Source organism: Myodes glareolus, chromosome 3, assembly GCF_982192425.1.
Source record: "Myodes glareolus chromosome 3, mMyoGla1.1, whole genome shotgun sequence".
NCBI classification, from domain to species: domain Eukaryota; kingdom Metazoa; phylum Chordata; class Mammalia; order Rodentia; family Cricetidae; genus Myodes; species Myodes glareolus.
Window position 1 is genome coordinate 90,436,627 of NC_142028.1, and position 15,489 is coordinate 90,452,115.

At 43.4% G+C, this 15,489-nt stretch overlaps 1 long non-coding RNA gene across 1 annotated transcript; it reads left to right on the top strand.

The window, feature by feature from the left end:
- The first annotated feature begins 5,566 nt into the window (after positions 1-5,566).
- On the top strand, positions 5,567-11,689 carry LOC148122742 (uncharacterized). The gene is made up of 3 exons (XR_015737551.1): positions 5,567-5,719; positions 9,527-9,940; positions 11,000-11,689. It is a non-coding gene; the product is annotated as an uncharacterized LOC148122742 (long non-coding RNA).
- The last annotated feature ends 3,800 nt before the right edge of the window (positions 11,690-15,489 follow it).

Genomic DNA, 15,489 nt, shown 5'->3' on the forward strand with positions numbered 1-15,489 from the left:
AGAACAAGGGTCAGTCTCTCACCAGGTAGCCATCCCTGAGATGATTTGGAGACTGATCCATGAGGGCCAGAAATATAATCAAAGCTGTTTAACAGAGACTTGTGGAGCTGGCAGAAATACAGATGAGAGACGTGAGGCAATCTCCAATGCGGTACCGACCTACCTTCTTCCTGGGACCGTTTCAGTCTTATCTTGGATTCTGCCAGACACCAGACTCCTGCCCCTAGACGATACATAATAAATCCCGCTGTGGTTCTAGGTTGTTGCAGTGGTTTCTGTAACCCCACCAGAGTAAGCATAGCCCACATAACTTCAACTTTTCTGTAAATGTATCTCTGTGTCTGTATCTTTTTCATTCTCTTGCTGCCCCTAGTCAGGTCAAGTCCCAGCTGCACTGGAGAAGGCAAGCACCTGCCACTGAATCAGAATATAATAAGCTACCTTTAAAGGCGGAAATATGAAATCAGGTATATGGCTTTCCCTGTAAGAACAAAATTGTTAGTTTCTTAAAATGTGTATTCTGCAGGGCATCTTGGCACACACGCTTGGTCCCAGCATCTGGGAGGCAAAGACAGAGGGACCTCTGTGAGTTTGAGGTTAGCCTGAGCTACTCAGTGAAATCCTGTTTTCTAGTCATCTGTCTGTTTGTTTGTCGGTTTACCTGTTTACTTATTGGTTTTTCGAGACAGAGTTTCTCTGTGTGACAGCCCTAGCTATCCTGGAACTCACTCTGTAGACCAGGCTGGCCCCAAACTCAGAGAGATTCACCTTCCTTTGCCTCCTAAGTGCTGTGATTAAGAGTATATGACACCACACCCAGCTATCTATTTATTTATTAAAAGTACATTATGTCGGACTGGAGAGATGGCTCAGAGGTTAAGAGCATTGCCTGCTCTTCCAAAGGTCCTGAGTTCAATTCCCAGCAACCACATGGTGACTCACAACCATCTGTAATGGGGTCTGGTGCCCTCTTCTGGCCTGCAGGCATACACACAGACAGAATATTGTATACATAATAAATAAATAAATATTTTTTAAAAAGTATATTATGTCTCATATACTCTTGTGTAGCTCTAGGTTTTGATTCCCAGCACCAAATGTGTGTGAGTGTGTGTGTGTGTGTGTGTGTGTGTGTGCGTTTGAAAGTACAAGTAGGCAAGTGCATGTGTCTGTGTGGGTACAGATATTTGGACATCCCTGTGGAGGTTGTTGTGTTTCAGGGGGTGCTATTATTCTCTGTGTTTTTTGAGACTGGAGCTTTCATTTGTATCTCACTGAGTAAACAAATGGGTTAGCCAGCTAGGCTCCAGATCTACCTGTCTCTACCTCACCAGCTCACAGCACCACATCTCACTTGGGTTCTGGGATCAAAATCAGGCCCTTACACTGTGTAGCAAGAAGGTATGGACAGAGCCATTCTCCCAGCCCCCACAAAGAAGGGACACTTTCAATGACCAAAAAGCTATGAAGCAACGCATCCAGACCCAAACGTATTTTCAAATTAGAGTATTGTTGTGCGAAGCAGCTTAGACTGTACAGATGGAAAGCCACGCTCATGATTCAGTACAAAGAGCTTAGAGGGCTGCCAATCAGTCACCAAATAGAGCTCATTTTACCAAAAACCTTTCAGTCTCTATCCTGTGGAACCGGATAGTTTTGTGGTTATATCTAACATGCGAGAAGAAGATCTCTCCTGCTCAAAAGACAAAATTTATTGTTCGCTTTATGATGATAAGTCATGAAGGTTAGTGAAATGGACTTGATTATGGTTATCCTAATACGGATGTAGCCGCTGTCGGCTTGGGAGAGCTCATCAGTTGTATTTATTGTTAAACTTACTCAATGATTGTAAATGGTTTGGTTTGGTTAAGAATGAAACCTCCAGCTTCTAAGAGCAAAACTTCAAGAGGAAGTTGTTGTTTGTTTATTTTTAGCCAACTGCGGTTTTTAAAAATCTAATCCTACTAGGGCTGGCGAAATGTTCAGTGGATAGAAAGGAGCTTTGTTACCAAGTTTGGTCTCCAGGACCCACATGGTAGAAGAAGAGAACCAACTGTAACAGGCTGTCCTCTGACATTGTGCCCACACACATACATACACAAATAAGTATAAGTGCATTTTTCATAGACGATGATAGAAGACATAAGTACATATTTTAAAGAATTAAGATTAAAGTGAGCACCATGTCTAGCCTCTTCCTAGAACATCATCCATTGTCACAGCAAGTCCCCTCAGAGACCTCAACTGCTCATCCCCCCCACACCAAGGTAACCAATGTCCTGAAGCTTAAGATAATCACTCCCAGTCAGTGGTGATGGCTCAAGCCTTTAATCCCGAGCACTCAGGAGGCAGAGGCAGGCAGATTTCTGTGAGTTCGAGGCCAGCCTGATCTACAAAGCAAGTTCCAAGACAGGCTTCGAAGTCTCGGGAAAAAAAGAAAGAAAGAAAGAAAGAAAGAAAGAAAGAAAGAAAGAAAGAAAGAAAAAAAAAAAGATAATCACTCCCTTCTAGGTTAATCATCACCTGTGCACATATCCTTCTGCCAAACAATGTTTGGTTTTGCCTGTTTTGAACTTTGCGTAAATCAGCGGTTCTCAACCTGTGGGTCTTTACCTGTGTGTGGGGGGTCACCACAACATGAGGAACTGTATTAAAGGGTCGCAGCATGAGGAAGGTTGAGAATCACTGGATAAACGAATTCACAGCATGTACTTTCTTCTGACTTGCATTTTCCAGCACTGCTTCTGTCACAAATGTTAATACTGGTCCATTCCTTCCATATCCTGTATCAGTCCCTCTTAGGAAGATACTTTTATAAAGTCAACTCTTGGCAGAGATTTGGATTCCCTTCAATTCTCTTATTATTAGGGACAACGGTGCTGTGAAAATTAATGTGCATGTTATCCCCTTTTCCTTCTCCTCTCCTCCTCTCTCTTCTTGTTTTTGTTGGTATTGAAACTTTAACCCAAGACTTTGTGCGTGTTAGGCAAGAACTCTGTGAGGTAACGAAGCTACACCCTCAGCCGCCTATGCATGTTCTTAGTGAAAGAGTTGCACTATGGTAGGTGACCTGGAGCAGGCGGTTTACACGCTGCTTGTAGTTTGCAAGACCAACTGTACTTCAGATTACTTGCACAAAGGCACACGCGTGCCAGCAGTGTGCAAGAGTTTTCATTGTTACACAGCATCCTTCTTTGCTCGGAATTGTGGGTTAGGCGTGCAAAGACGTCCCTGTGAGGCTGGACTTTGCAATTCCCTCCTTCCTTACAAGGTTGGATATTTCTTCATCTCTTACAAGGTTGCATGATAATTCGAATTTCCTCTTTTGCAAAGAAACTGTTTTAGCTTCTAGCCCTATAATGTGTTCCATATCCATACTTATTTCTCCTTCGATGACAGGCATTTCGTGAAATCTGATGAGTAGATGCCCCAGTTTTAGTGTATTCCCATTACTAATTCTCTATTGTTTGTGTTCATTTAAGAATACACAAATGTTGAAAAGTTAGAGTACCCCAACACTACTTTCTGAAGGGCCCTTCCTTTCTTCATTCTTCAGGCTCTGTTTACATATGTGTGGACATAGGTCTCATCAGATTCACTGATTCAATTTTTTAAAATCCTGTAACAATGAATATTATCTAAAGTTATTATTTTATAAATGTTATTTATTTATTATTTATTTGGGGGTAGGGGCTTTCTCTTTATACGTCATGCTGACTGGGAACTTGCTGTGTAGTTCAGGCGGATGAACTCAAAATCCTCCTGCCTCTATTTTCCAGGGCTAGGGTTATAGGCATGTGCCACTGTCCCTAGGTTAACTTTGCAAATTCTTCTCAGATTTATTTTATTACATACTTATGTATATTGGCACATACCTCTATGTGTTCAGATGCCAGCAAGTCCGGAAGAGAGTGTGAGATCCCAGGGCCTGAAGTTAAGATGGTTGTGAGCTGCCACCCCATTATATGAACTTCTTCATGGGTAAGAGTTTGTATTTGGAACCGGGTGGTGGTGGTGCTGACCTTTAATCCCAGCACCTGGGAGGCAGAGGCAGGAGAATCTCTGAGTTTAAGGCCAGCCTGGTCTACATAGTGAGTTCCAGAAAAGCCAGGGCTGTTACACAAAGAAGCTCTGTTAAAAAAAAAAAAAAGAGCTTGTATTTGAATTGCATTATTATAACTGAATTATAACCATTATTGCAGAAGTTTTTACAGCCCACAAAAGATACCTTCATTCGTGATTACCACTTTTAATATGGTTTCCTTCAATCCTCATATCTATTTGTTAGGCATCTGGTGCCTAACATTTGGTGTAATTGGTCACCCTTGAAATACCAAGACAACAAGCTAGCCTGCAATCCTGCCATTGAATTCCCCAGATTTTCAGTTTGTGTTCTATAAGATGCGCAGCCGATCTATTCCAAGCCTGAACGATATAGACCAGGCTAGAGCAACTCTTGACAATTCGCTCCTGAACGGGCTAGCACAGTGGCAGAACGCCGAACATCTTAAGGAAGGTCAGTGGGAACCTCATATTTTAGATAACGACTTTAGAGAAATATTCGTTCGTGGCCCCTCTCTGTTTCTTTAGGTATTTCGTGTGACTAGTGAGTGTTCTCAATTTGTGGAAATAACTGAAGCAAGTTACTGAGTTGCTGATCCCTTGCCCGGGCATTGCCAAATTTAGCCTTTCTAGGTGCTAGACTTACTGCTTCCTTTTGAGCTTCAATTCTTATGTATATGAGGCGTCAGAACTAGCAGGGATTACTGCGAAAGGCAAGCGGTTCTTTCATAAAAGGGAAACTGATCTCCACTTCGTCCTTATGAATATCAGAGATTTGTACTCCTGCTGTCCACATTAGTTAAGTGACTTCGGGCACACATTTAACCTTCGGTTTCCTGTCTGTAAGGATGGCATGGTGTTATGACACAGCCTCTGAATGTTGCCTCCAGCAGGCACGCATCCCCGGTTGACTGGGCACCCACAGTCGGGGTTCCAGCTGATTTCTGGAGAGTTCCAGGCTGGGTCTCCGGCACAGCTTCCCACTTCTTCTTTTATGGCAGGCGCCTGCTTCTCCCTCAGTCCCCAAACACGTGCTGCCTTAAAGTGTACAACATAGAAACTCAGCACAGAATCCGCTGCAGCCACCCGGCGCCAGCCTGGAGTTGGAGGGGCCTGGGCTTGCCTTCCTTTGACAAAAGCGCGGCCAAGTCAAGATAAGGCTTGGAGGGCGCCTGAGGTTAAGGCGGGAACGCTGCGTCTCTAGTCTAGACTGGGAAACCTGGGAACCATTTCGGGCTGGGTGCGAGTCACGCGGCAATTGCAAGGCAGGGATTGTGCAATGGGGCCGCGACGGGGGACCCCGCAGGAAGTGGGGGAGGCTGCCACCGCGTCAACTCTTTCCATCTAACTTCCCGGCGGCTCCCGTGGGGCGCGGCCGAAACTGGGGGCTCCCGTTCTGCCTCAGGGACACTGCGCCACCTCTGCCTCCTCCGCCACCGTCGCTTTGCTGGGGCGGCACAGCGCTCGGTGCAGGCGTAGTGACGCACGCATGACGGCTGACGGCTCCTGGGCGCTCTTCGGGCAGTAGTCGGCCTGACCGTCACACTATTATTAGCTTCTCTTCAAAGTCAGGGGACGGGCTAGACATGGGACAGATTGATGAGATGCAAATGATTGGGGCATTGGCCGCGAGGAGAAGCTGAGTTCTGCTTCCGGTGTGAGTGCGAGTGCTTGGGGCCCTAGGTGCTAATGTGGGATTTGTCGGAAGAGCTGGACAGTATTTTAAATAAAGTGTTGGGGTCAGGGACTTCTAGTGAACCAGGTGATGGAAGGTGCGGATTGCAGTGGCGCATGCCTGTTATCCCAGCAGTAGACTGAGGCAGGAGAATTGCAGCGACGTAGACAGACACCAGACAACCTGGTAAACACAGTGAAACTGAGATGCAGAGGAAAAAAGATGAGCGAGGTGGGGGTTAAGATTACAGTTATTTTGCCCTCCTGGGGGGCGGGGCTTATTTACTCTCCGAAACATCTGGGCCCGGGGTTCCTGACAGTGGCACCGGGTGGAGACCTGATAGAGTTGGCCTAAATCAACACTCTCTTGCAAGACTAAGATCGAATTCAGTCCCCAGGAAAATCAACGTAGCTCTATCTTACCTAAACTAAGTAAAGACCGCCACAGCTAAGGGCTGTCTCCTGGTTCCACTCTAAGGCCCTTGCCTATTCGCGCGTTCACGCGCCACTGCCTCCCCTCGCGGCAGCTTCCGAGCAGTTCAGAGGCTGGAGCGTGACTTCTCAGTGGCAGGGTGGCGGTGGCGTGGGCGGGCATCTCCGGGAAAGCGAGCAGAGGAAGTGGAGTCAGCAAGCAGGCGACCTGCCAGCGCGAGCCTCGGGGACGCCGCGTGGGGCTGCAGAGCTCGGAGCTGGCCTGTCTGGGCCACTTGCATACTCCGGGAAGAGCTGCAGCCCAGGGCGCTGGTTCCAGCTGTGCAAAGTCCAGTAAATGTGAGCTGAACGCCAGCACTCTCCCTCCGAGACGCCCTCCTGGAACAGTTTCGGGATTTGCACAAAGTTTGGAGAGGCATTTTGTCTGAAAAGCAAAATAGGCTAAGTGTGAGGGTTTTTTTGTTTGTTTGTTTGTTTTTGTTTTTTCCATCGTGAAACCTTAGAAATTGCCCAGTCTGTTTGGATTCTCGCTGCTCACTAGAACAGCTGTTTTCCCCTCGCTTGTTTTAGTTTAGGAATTAAGGTTAAAAAGTACCTGTGCAGACCAGACATGCTGGAATATTGGGGATCTGAACATTTTGTTCATAAGGTGGAGCCAAAGAGGGAAATATGAGGAAGAAAGAAAGGTCTCTCTGCTTTAGAAATAAAACCCTCCTTGAAAACAAAGAAAAAAAAAACATAAAATGATGACCCCTTCAGACTGACCCCTTGCCTATAAGTAAAATCTTTACTAATCCACAGTCCAGAAGTCTGTCTTTCGTTGAGCATCAGTTCACAGTTTTCTAGGGTATTTCACATAAATCTGCACAACAGCAAGCCTTCTACCATTGAACTACATCCTCAGCCCCTGTGCTACATAAAAATGCTTACTATGCAAGCCTGAAGGCTCTTCCAGTCCCTGGAACCTTCAGAGGAAGGATAGAACTAACTTCTGAAAGTGGCCATCGACCGCTACGTGTGTACATGTGGATGTTACACATGCGCATGCACACCCTCACTCTTAGACACACAGTGATAATAATTTTTTATTGTTTTTTATTGAGCTCTACATTTTTCTCTGCTCCACTTCCTGCCCCTCCCCTCCCCTTCAACCCTCTCCCATGGTTCCCATGCTCTCAATTTACTCAGGAGATCCTGTCTTTTTCTACTTCCCATGTAGATTAGATCCATGTTTGTCTCTCTTAGGGTCCTCATTGTTGTCTAGGTTCTCTGGGATTGTGATTTGCAGGCTAGTTTTGTTTGCTTTATGTCTAAAAGACACTTATGAGTGAGTACATATGATAATTGTCTTTCTGGGTCTGGATTACCCCACTCAATATGATGTTTTCTAAATCCATCCATTTGCCTGCAAATTTCAAGATGTCATTATTTGTTTTTCTTCCTGTGTAAATGTACCACATTTTCCTTATTCATTCTTTGGTCGAGGAGCATTTAGATTGTTTCCAGGTTCTGGCTATGATAAACAAAGCTGCTATGAACATAGTTGAGCACATGTCCTTATGGTATGATTGAGCTTCCTTTGGGTATATAGCCAAAAGTGGTATTGCCGGGTCTTGAGGAAGGTTGTTTCCTAATTTTCTGAGAAATCGCCATTCTGATATTCAAAGGGGCTGTACCAGTTTGCACTCCCACCAGCAATTCAGTAGTGTTCCCTTTACCCCACAACCTTTCCAGCATAAGTTGTCTTCAGTATTTTTGATCTTGGTCATTCTTACAGGTATAAGATGGAATCTCAGAATTGTTTTGATTTGCATTTCCCTGATGACTAAGGATATTGAGTATTTCCTTAAATGTCTTTCAGTCATTTTAGATTCCTCTGTTGAGAGTTCTCTGTTTAGGTCTGTATTCTATTTTTTATTGGATTATTTGTTCTTTTGATGACCAATTTTTTTGAGTTCTTTGTATATTTTGGAGATCAGACCTCTGTATATTTGGGTGAGTGAAGATCTTTTCCCATTCTGTAGGCTGTCGTTTTGTCTTGTTGACCATGTCCTTTGCTTTACAGAAGTTTTTCAGTTTCAGGAGGTCCCATTTATTAATTGTTTCTCTCAGTGCTGCTGGGGTTATATTTAGGAAGTGGTCTCCTGTGCCAATGTGTTCAAGTGTACTTCTCACTTTTTCTTCTGTGAGGTTCAGTGTGGCTGGCTTTATGTTGAGGTCTTCGATCCATTTGGACTTGAGTTTTGTGCATGGTAATAGATATGGACCTATTTTTGTTCTTCTACGTGTTTATATTCAGCTATGGCAGCACCATTTGTTAAATATGATTTCTTTTTTCTATTGGATATTTTTTACTTCTTTGTCAAAAATCAGGTGTTCAAAGGCATGTGGATTAATATCCGGGTCTTTGATTTGGTTCCATTGGCCCTCTTGTCTGTTTTTATGCCAATACCAGGCTGTTTTCAGTACTGTAGCTCTGTAGCAGAGTTTGAAGTCAGGGATTGTGATGCCTCCAGAAGTTCCTTTATTGTACAGGACTGTTTAGCTATCCTGGGTTTTTTACTTTCCCATATGAAGTTGAGTGCTGTTCTTTCAAGGTCTGTGAAGAATTTTGCTGGGATTTTGATGGGCATTGCATTGAATCTGTAGATTGCTTTTGGTAAGATTGCCATTTTTATTGCGTTAATTCTATCTACCCAAGAGCATGAGAGATCGTTTTACTTTCTGGTGTCTTATTCAATTTCTCTTTTCAGAGATTTAAAGTTCTTGTCATACAAGTCTTCCACTTGTTTGGTTAGAGTTACTCTGAGATATTTTATGTTATTTGTGGCTGTTGTTAAAGGTGATATTTCTCTGATTTCTTTCTTGGCCCATTTATCATCTGTGTAAAGGAGGGCTACTGTTTATTTATTTATTTATTTAGTTAGTTAGTTAGTTAATCTTGTATCCTGCTACATTACTGAAAGTGTTTATGAGTTGTAAAAGTTCCTTGGTAGAATTTTTGGAGTTGCTTACATAAACCATAACATCATCAATAAATAGTGAGAGTTTGACTTTTTGACTTCTTCTTTTCTGATTTGTATCCCTTGGTCTCCCTTTGGTGTCTTATTGCTCTAGCGAGGACCTCAAGAACTATATTAAATAGATATGGAGAGAGTGGACAACCTTATCTGATTTCAGTGGGATGGCTCTGAGTTTCTCTCCATTTAGTTTGATGTTGGTTGTTGGCTTGCTGAATATTGCCTTTATTATGTTTAGGTATGTTCCTTGTATCCCTGCTTTCTCCAAGGCCTGTATCATAATGGAATGTTGTTTTTGTCAAAGCTTAATAGATGATCATGTGGTTTTTATTTTTCAGTTTGTTTACGTGGTGGATTACGTTGACAAATTTATCGGCGAATCAATCCCACACCAGTTATGTTTTAAGGGGTTATTTATTTTGGGGGGTAAAACTTACATACACCATAAACCATCAGGAAGGGAGCCAAGTCGCAGGAGCCGGGAGCAGGAGCCAGGAGCAAGCACCGGAACCAAGAGCCGGAACCAAGAGGGCCTGATCCGGATCTGCTTCTCTTTTTAAAAGAGAAATATACCACGTTCCAGTGGGCTGGTATTTCAGCAGCTATTGACTGACGGAGCGGAAGTCACTCCCCGCTGCACTGTGGGCTCGTATTTCAGCGACTATTGGTTGAGGCAGCGGAAGTTACTCCCACAACACCTCCCCCTTTTGTTTAAGTAAGAGAGTTCTAAGCCTACTACGAAATTATATACAGTAAGTACAAACCTATACAATTATATACAATAAATACAAATATCCTATTCTAACTAGCTTAAGTCTTGTATAAGAAATAACTTGGCCATGTCATGAAAAGAAAGTAACTACGTTTATATAATCTTCAATCCCATCAAAGATCTGAGAAGGGAAATAATGTTACCTGAGTAATTAGGAAGTGCAATCAAACTTCCAGAACATGTAACAAATCACATAGACAACTGGCTACCTGGGCAAACATCCAAAATCATGTTTGTAGCGTTGAAGCAACCAATTTTGGCTAAGACCTAACGTAACTGACATACCATTTTTAAAGGCAAGGAACTTTTCAAAACTATCTTATCCTGTCTTGACAGGATATGACAGTCTTGTTTTATCCATTTACGGATACTCTGTAACTCTGTCAGTAGTTGAGGTATGGGCATTTCTTTACCCAAAGGCCAGTTCTGCCAAGAAGAAAGGCTCCAGGTGGAGTGTCTTTGGTGCTCAACATTCTCTCGGGAATAGATCAGTGTTGCCAGGAACGATTGTGTTTCCCTACCATAGAACTCTGAGTTAGATTAAAGGCCATTTTCTATAGTTCTTTGAAGAGGTTGAAGATTATCTACCTATATTGAGTATAATGTCTATGTATCTAAAGAACCTGATTAGTCTAATTATAAATGACAAACTTAGATGACTATTGATCTATATTATTCTCAATATCTATCTAACTTAAAGACTGACATAGCAAACAATTGTGCAATAAATGGGGACAATATGACCTCCAAATATAAACAATGTGCAAGTATACACAATTTTTTATATGTTGAATATATATACACAAATTTTTATATGTTGAATCATTTCTGCATTTCTGGGATGAAGACAACTTGATCATAGTGGATGATGGTTCTGATGTGTTCTTGGATTCGATTTGCCAGTGTTTCATTTAGTATTTTTGTATCTATGTTCATGAGTGAGATTGGTCTATAATGCTCTTTCTTATCTTGTCTACTCACCTTTTCCTCTAATTTGTGTGGTTAGGGCTGTCTGTGACTCTGGCGATTATTCTTCCAGGTGCAGTGGATCCAAGGCTCAGATGGTTGCTCCTTGCTGTGCAATCAGTGCCACGGTTCCGGTTACCCCGGTGGTCACTCTGTGTTCCTGGAAATCGCTCAGCGCTCCCAGGGTTTGCTCTACTCCCATGGAGTTTGCTGTCTCAGCCCTGCTCTGGCCTACGTTGCTGGCTTGGACCTGTTTCTGTAAATGTCCCTGGTCTGGAACCACTCCTGCAGAAGTCCCTAACTTGGGGTTGGTCCTGCAAAGGTCGCTGGCTCAGGCCTACTCCCTCAGAGATCCCAGACTCATGCCTGGACCCACAGAGGTTTCTGATTCCTGCCTACTTCCTCCGAGGTCCCAGACAAATGGCCCGGACCCGCCGAGGTCCTGGCTCAGGCCTAGTTCCTTGGAGATTCCAGATTCATGCCCGGACTCACAGAGGTCCCTGACTCTGACCCGCTAGCTCAGTGGTTACTCCCCTGTACCTGCTCCTGTGGAGTTCGCTGTCTCACTCAGTTCTGCTCCCGTGTAGCTCACCACTTTAGGCCTGCTCTGTCCTATGTTGCTGGCCCAGTCTTCCTTCCGCAACTGTCCCTGGTCTGGATCCGTTCCTGCTCCCATGGAGTTCACTGTCCCAGACCCACTGCAGCCCAGGTCATTGGTTCAATTCTGCTCTACGTAATAATCATTAAATAATTTTAAGAACAATTTATTTATCTTATGTCCATTGATATTTTACCTGCATACATGTCTGCATGAAGGTGTCAGATCCCCTGGAACTGGAGTTACAGACAGTTGTGAACTGCCATGTGGGTGCTGGGAATTGAACCCCAATCCTCTGGAAGGGCAGCTAGTAGGAAATTACTCTGTAGACAAGGCTGGCCCTTGAACTCACAGAGATCTGCCTGCTTCTGAATCCCAAAGGCTGGGATTAAACCAGTGTGCCTAGCTTAAATCTTCCTTCATAGTTTATATCTCCTTATAGGTTCTCTGGGCTGCGTTTGGGTTAGATTTAGGATCTCCTCTCCCCTTTAAAAATCCTTTCTTCAGCTGTGTACAATCTCTTTTCCAGCTTGTTTGAGTTTTTAATCTCCCTCATTCTCCCTCTCTCTTCTTCTCTTTCCTTCCTAGAAGGTCCTTCGCAGATCTGTTTGGACAGTTTTGTGTTGTCTCTTGTTTCCTGTTTGGGTTTACTGAACTTCATTTCTCACAACTGAAGTTTTCAGGGTAAGATGATCTCTTCTGATCTCTGGGCTTCCTCAGGCGGAAACAAGAGATAGCTGCATAATCTCTGCCTCAGATAAGAACACTCTTTCCCTGCTCTGGCTTGTCCGTGGTCAGGAATGAGGAGGGAGGCCACCCTCCCATCAAGTCTCATTGCTAACTGCCTGGCAAACGTATCACACTGTCATAGACTCTCCTTGTTTGTTAGTCTGCCAGACCAGACCAGACCTTGTGGTTATAAGGACATTAGATACCCTCTATTACAGTAATCCAGCTCGTTGCCCTCTTCAGAATTACTTTTTGTTGGTAACTTCCTACCCGATCACATATTTTTATTCGTACATTTCCTCGTAATCTTAAAATGTAATATTCTTGAGAGCCAGGGGCTTGTATTGTTGGCTATTTTATTCTCAGGGCTTAGGAACATTCTTGGCAAATAGAAGGTGTTCAAGTATTTGTCAACTGGGTTACTATTACATACTTTCACTTTGTATTGTGTGCCTTGTTTATTTAGAGATAGGGTCCCACTGTGTATCCCAGGCTGGTCTCAAACTCAACAATTCTCTTCCCTTTGCTCCCAAGTATGGGGATTACAGGTAGGTGTGTGTCACCATTTTCAGCCACTTGAGTTGACTTCTAATAGCCTAGTGTTTGGAGACTTTCAGGCTTCCCTAGACAATTTGATTTTTACGTAAAACCATAAAATTTAAAATATTGGGGAATAATTTAAATTAGTGAATTTACTTACTGTTAGTTAAAATCTTGTTTGCTAGCCCAAGTGGACCTATAACTCACCAATTTCCTGCTTTAGCCTCTCCCAGGACTGGGGCTATAGGCCTGTGTTTCCACACCCAGTTCAAATTCATTTTTATGTTTGATTTTATTTATTATTGTGTGTGTGCACATGGTGTGTGTATGTGTTTTGGGGGAGGGTGCAAGTGGAGGTCAGAGCACTTTATGGAGTGGTTTTCTCCCTCTACCATTACATGCTATGCTTGTTGGTTTCTGTCAACTTGACACAAGCTGGGGTCATCTGGGAAGAGGAAACCTCCACTGCGAAAATGCCTCCCTAAGACTGGCCTGTCGACAAGTCTGCATGACGTTCCTTTGATCAGTTGATGTAGGAGAGTCCAGCCTGCTGTAGTCAGCACTACCCCGGGCAGGCAATACCTGAGCTATATTAACCAGCATGCTGAGCAGGTCAGTAAGCAGTTTCAGGACCTTCTTGTCAGCTCTGGCCTCTGGTTTCTGTCCTGAATTCATTCCTTGGTTTCCCTCAATGATGGAGTGTGATCAGAATGTGGACGTCCAATTAACTCTTTCCCCTCCAAGTTGCTTTTGGCCAGAATGTTTTATGGCAGCAATAGAAAACAAGCTAGAGCCCATGGGTTCCAGGGATCAAGTTCAGGTCTCCAGGCTTGCACAACAAGGGCCTTACTGGCTTTTAGTTAACTTTATATTTTTCTAACTAAAAAAAAAAATCACAATAGACTATATTTTTCTTAATCTACTAGTGTATGATTTGTAGCCCATACTAACTAAGAAGAGTCAATTCAACCACCAACCCACAAGTAGTATGTCTAGACCATGTACAATATAGTCTGTTCAAGGTGTAGAAAGAAAAGTCCAGCTTTTGCCTCCATATATACAGATATATGTATGTATATATCTGTCTCTCTATATATGTAATTATCAGATCATATGTCTAAGTTTCTTTTTCAAGAAGTATGGTCATCGCATCTACTTCATAGGGAAATATATCTTAAACTATATAAAACATATAGATATCTTTCCTTTAACAATTTACATTTGGTACAATAGTAAAAGATGGATGGAAGCATCGCAGGATGAAGAAAATCAGGGTGTGGTGTGCACACCTGTAAAGGCACAGAAAAGGCTAAGGCAGGGGGATCATGCGCCTCAGTCTAGACTACATAGCAAGGCCCCATCTAAAACTTAAAAACCAGGGCTGGAGAGATGGCTCAGCAATAAGAACACCGGCTGTGCTTCCGGAGGACCCAAGTTTGATTCCTAGCGACTTCATTATGTAACTAACTCACAACAACCTGTTAAGGTCTGGTTCCAAGGGATCCAATGACCCCTTCTAGCATCCACATGCGCGTGCGCGCGCACACACACACACACACGCACACACACACGCGTAGACACACATACATAAAATGTAATAATAAATCTTCGATAAAGGTTTGAAGAACAACTAGGAAGCACTGTCTCTGTCCTGGTCTGCTTTAAAGTAGAATTTTTTTAAAAAAGCCTTAAATATGGTGGCTATGATGGAACTAAAAGACAAGCAGCAGCTAGCAAATATTAAAAGATGATGTGACAGGGAATGGCAAAACGTGCAGGATAAGAATAAGGGAGAGGCCAGGTGGTGGTGGCGCGCGCCTTTAATTCCAGCACTCAGGAGGTAGGGGCAGGCGGATCTCTGTGAGTTCAAGGCCAGCCTGGTCTACAAGAGCTAGTGCCAGGATAGGCTCCAAAGTCACAGAGAAACCCTGTCTCGAAAAACCAAAAAAAAAAAAAAAAAAAAAAAAGAATAAGGGAGAGAGGCCAGGTGGTGGTGGCTTATGCCTTTAATCCCCGGGACTGTTACACAGAGAAACCCTGATTCCCCTGATTCAAACAGTCAAGCAAGAATAACGGACAAATAATATTTCCTGTTCCCATGACTGGAGAGGTTCTAACGAAGAACCAAGACCTGCATGTCATGACTATAGGTAGGGGTCTGTGGTGACAGTGAGAAAAGAGAAAACAAAACAACACTGCTGTAACGAGCCTCTTTCTGCCCCACCAGCCAGCTCCAACATAATAATAATATGGAGACTTAATATTAATTATGAAAGCTCAGCCTTAGCTTAGGTTTGTCCCCCTAGCTCTTATAACTTAAATTAACTTGCTTTTTTTATTAAACTATATTTTACCGTGTGGCCTTTTACCTTTCTCTCCTTCTGTATGCCTGACTTCTTCCTTGTCTCATTGGCATCTCTGCCTCACCTCGATTATCTCCTCCTACTTCCTTTCTCTGCCTAGAAGTCCCGCCTATATTGCCTGCCTAGCTGTTGGTCATTCAGTTTTTTATTAAACCAATCACAGCAATTTATCTTCACACAGTGTACAAATATCCACAACATACTGCTCTTCTTTTGGTATATCCATTTCTTTTTCAAAGCTCCATTGTGTGTGTGTGTGTGTGTGTGTGTGTGTGTGTGTGTACAAGTGAGTATAGATGCTCTAAGGCTAGAAGCATCAAATTCCCTTGGAAC